Below are 4650 nucleotides of genomic sequence, written 5' to 3'. Positions count from 1 at the left end.
AGTCACTCCAGAGAGCTCCACACAGCCAGTACCTGCCCACAGCCTCCCAAGTCACTCCAGAGAGCTCCACACAGCCAGTACCTGCGCACACAGCCTCCCAAGTCACCACAGAGCTCCAAACGCAGTTCCTTTCTTCTGTGATAGGTATGAGAAAAAGGCTGAAAAGGACCTTTCTTATGCTGCTCAGCTCATAGAGAATGCATGGAAGTCTGTCAGCCTAAGGACAAGCCTGGCTTCCTGTACTGCTTGATGCTCTCAGAGAAACAGAATACGACACATCACATAGCAGCCAGGGGCTCTTTGTAGCTTATGCCTCTGAGGATCACTTAGTAGGGGCTGCAATAAGTGAAATTATGACCGTAAGAGTTTAGGATTGGAAGGATGGCTCTATGTGACAGAGAGCAATAGTTCAATCCCTGGTGTCCACACAAGAAGGGAGTCAATGGAACACATTCATAGTATTACACTGGGGAAATTTCCAAGAAAGGTGATAGGTGGGCATGGTGGGCACACTTGTAAGGCCAGTACTTGATAGGCAGAGGCAGAAGAATTGCCACAAATTCAAGGCCAACCATATCTGCAATAGTGAATTCCAGGGCAGGCAAAGCTAAATATTACAATCCTGCCTCAAACACCCAGCTATTACACTTTGTCAGTATCCTTTCAATCACGGTTTGCTTTCTTTCATTTTGAATCGGGCTCTCTCTAGTCCAGGCTGTCCTGGAGCTGGATAGATACATAGCTGAGGATGGCCTTGAACGCAGGCAGCCTCCTGCCTCTACTTGGTGGGTACTGTGATTAAAGGCCTGTACCACCATGCCCAGATTAAGGTTTGTTCTTGAAGCCAAGCAGCCTTGACAAAGCCCAAAACAATGTGTAGCAGTTTCACTGTGTGAGAAAGCCTAACACTCTTTCTAAAGCAGTGGCTCTCAACCTTCCTGCAACCCTTTAATAGAGTTCCTGTTGTGGTGACCCCAACCCTAAAGTTCTCTCACTGCTACTTCATATCTTTAATTTTGCTACTGTTATCAACTGTAATGTAAATATCTGATATGAAACCTCCCCCAAAGGGGGTCATAACCAACGGGTTGAGAACCACTGCTTTAAATTTAACAAAACGCAGAACATGACAACTCCAACACCAGAATATCTTGCTTCCAGATCAAACTAACAGGTGTGCAAAAAAAAGGCCAATATGGCTCAACCAAGAGTAGAAAAGATACGTGGCTGGGGTCTTGGCTCAGTGGTAAAATGCTTGCCCAGAATTTGTGAGGACTTGGGTTCCATACTTAGATACAGGAGGAAAAGAGGCGGGGTGGGGAATGTATATAAGGCAAGAGATTTGAGTTGCAGGCTAGCTTAAACTACGTAAAAAATAGACCATGGAATACGCAGCTAAGGACTTTTAAAACAGCTATTACATTTTCAAGAACGTAAAGGAAAATGAACATAGTAAGAAAAGTATCTAAAAACTCATCAGTAAGTAGAATTTCTAGAATATACCCTGGTTGGAACTATACAGATTAAACAACACAGAAAGATACATGAATTTTAATACTTATTGGAAGGAAGCAAATAAGTATGGGAAAAGGCGATTGAGAAAATGAACCAATACGTGACCTGTGGGGCAATACCATATGGTCTAGCGCGTGTACAGCTGGAGTTGTAATAGAGAAGGGCAAGGAAAGGAAAAGTGAAGGGGAAGAAATCTGAAGAGACAGCCAAGTATTTTTCCACAATTAAAATTAAAACCAGACTTGCTGAACACAGCGGACAATGAGGACTACTGAGAAGTCAAGAACAGTGGCAATGGGTTTTTGTTCTACTGCATTTACTGGCTTTGTGGGAGCCTAGGCAGTTTGGATGCTCACCTTACTAGACCTGGATGGAGGTGGGTGGTCCTTGGACTTCCCACAGGGCAGGGAACCCTGATTGCTCTTCGGGCTGATGAGGGTAAGGGACTTGATTGGGGGAGGGGGAGGGATATGGGAGGCAGTGGAGGGGAGGAGGCGGAAATCTTAAATAAATAAATAAATAAATAAATAAATAAATAAATAAATAAATAAATAAATAAATAAATAAATAAATAAATAAAAACCCTGGCTGGGCATGGTGGCACATTGCTTATAATCCCAGTACTTGGGAGGCAGAGTCAGATAGATCTCTGTGAGATACAGGTCAGCCTGGTCTACAAAGTGACTTCCAGAAAGAAAGAAAAAAAACACAAAGAACAATAAAAACTAAATTAATTAAAACCCCAATCCTCCACAACAATTGGGCACATTTATGGTGTTATAGCAGCAATTAGAGACATGCATACTATAGTCACAAGAACAAGTAAAAATAGGCAAATTTTCATCAGAAATCATACAAAACTGGTGAAAGAAGACTCAGAGAACTCCACTCTTGCTAAAATAAAAATACCTTTAAAATAAAGATGTTAGCTTTCTGTTAGTGTAACAAAATGCCTTAAATAAAAAGATTGGTCTCAGCTCACAACTTCAGGATATTTGGTTCAGGGTTTGTTGAGTCTGTTCCTTTGGCCTGTGGTTTACCACATCATGGTGGGCATTTATGGCAAAGGAAGAAGCAAGGAAAAAGAAGAGACAGCAACTGGGACCCCAATATCCCCTTCTAGGGCATATCCCCTCACTGGCGTAGCCTTCCATTATACCACTCCTCTCACCAGCACGACAGGTTGGCAAAAGCAGCCTTTTGCTAACATTCAAAATCTGAACAAAATAATGTTCTAGCTTGGTGATGGCACATACTTGAAATCACAGCACTCGGGAGACAGAGGCAGGAAGATCAGAAGTCCAAGGCCAGTCCCAGCTACATAGCAAGTTCAAGTCCAGTGGGATATTGTCTTAATAATAAACTGGGGCTAGAGTGAACCCCCATAATAAAGCTGCAGAGATGGGGTCAGGAGTATCCTAAGATCATGTTAGGTAGCCAGTCTAGCCAAACAGGCAAGCTATAGGTCCAGTGAAAGACCTGTGTCACAAAATAAGGTGGAGGGATAGAGAGAGAGACAGCTTCAAGAGCACACATTGTTCTTGCAGAGACCAGACATCAGGCAGCTCATAACTCCTGTAATCCTAGCACCAGGGGATCAACACCTGGCCTCTACAGGTGGAGGTACATAGACAGACAGACATACACACTATAAAAGATAATTTGGGGTGAAGAACAAAGGCAGGAAGCACCTGATGCCAGCCTCTATTCTGTGTACATACCTGCACTACCCATATACACACTATCAAACCACAAAGTGGGGTATAGTGACACATATCAATAATCACAGCTACTCAGGAGACAGGCCTCAGGAGGATCAAATGAGTCCAGGAGTTCAAACCAGCCTGAAGAAAAGAGCAAGAAGTTGTTCTTGTCTCCCCAACCAAACAAGAAGAAAAGAGGACAAAAGGAAAAAGGGAAGTAGAGAAAGAGGGAAGGAAGGGAAGAAGAGAAGACAAGACAGTCCAACAGTGGCATATGCTAGAATCCCAGCTAAGGCAGAAAGATCGCAAGGCTATATAATGAGACCAATCTCTAAATCAGTAAGACCAGACTTTATTAGCTCCACTCTAAACACAAAGGGAGAAAATAATAAAAATGTTGAAAACATATTAGATACCAATCAAAAGAATCAAGTATCTGTTTCTGTCAAATAAAACAGGCTTTAGAAGGAAAAATGCCACGGAGACACCAGAAGATGATAAAAGGGTCAATCTGGGAAGGCCAAAATTGTCTGCACTAACAGGAGCTTCCAGACACATGAAGCAGGAACAACCACAAAGGAACCAGCTCCAATTTTAGTCTGACACTTCAGTCCTCATTCAGGAATAGAACAAAGAGCTCTTAGAGCTCAGTACATTTACAGAACACACAAACCGTTCTTGTACCTGACCTGACATACAGAACATTCTACCCAGAAATGCTTCAGTGCATTCATTTGCTCCGGCAATATTAAAATATACTCCTACAAAAAATACATACAAAATAATACAAAAATAAGTAAAAAATACTCCTAAAAAATACAATACTTCTACAAAACAACTTATGGACCCTAAACCCCAACACATATGAAAATGAAACTCAAAGGGTTGGTGCTGCATCTCCCACCCTAGCTTTTCCCACTGCATGTGGCCAGCTAAGTTAAAGGATGTTTAATCAGAAATGTGTCTCAGGGTATCTATGGGAAGAATCTTTTAAACAAGAACTATTTAATTCAAATTAAAATAATGAAGGGGGGGGTGCAGAGATGATGATGGACCAGCCTGACTCCATATTAAGATTACAAGCCACCTTATTACAAAGTCAAAGTTCATTTCTGTTTTCTGTAAAACTTGGGCTTCACTATGTCTTAACCCACTTTTTGGAATTTGACATGTTCCACACCCTATAACCTAACCTCTACCCAGAAAATATGTTCTGCCAAGTTCCTACATAACCAAAAACCACACTTCAAGGGGATAGCCCTGTCTGACAGAATATGCTAGCTTAGCGAGGCGGTGGTTGCACAATGCCTTTAATCCTAGAACTCAGGAGGAAGAGGCAGGTAGATCTCTGTGAGTCTGAGGCCAGCCTAGTCTACAGAGTAAGTTCCAGGACAGGCCCCAAAGCTACAGAGAAACTCTGTCTGGGGGGGGG

This window comes from Microtus ochrogaster, unplaced genomic scaffold (assembly GCF_000317375.1).
Source record: "Microtus ochrogaster isolate Prairie Vole_2 unplaced genomic scaffold, MicOch1.0 UNK1, whole genome shotgun sequence".
NCBI lineage: Eukaryota > Metazoa > Chordata > Mammalia > Rodentia > Cricetidae > Microtus > Microtus ochrogaster.
This window is presented reverse-complemented; position numbering follows the sequence as displayed.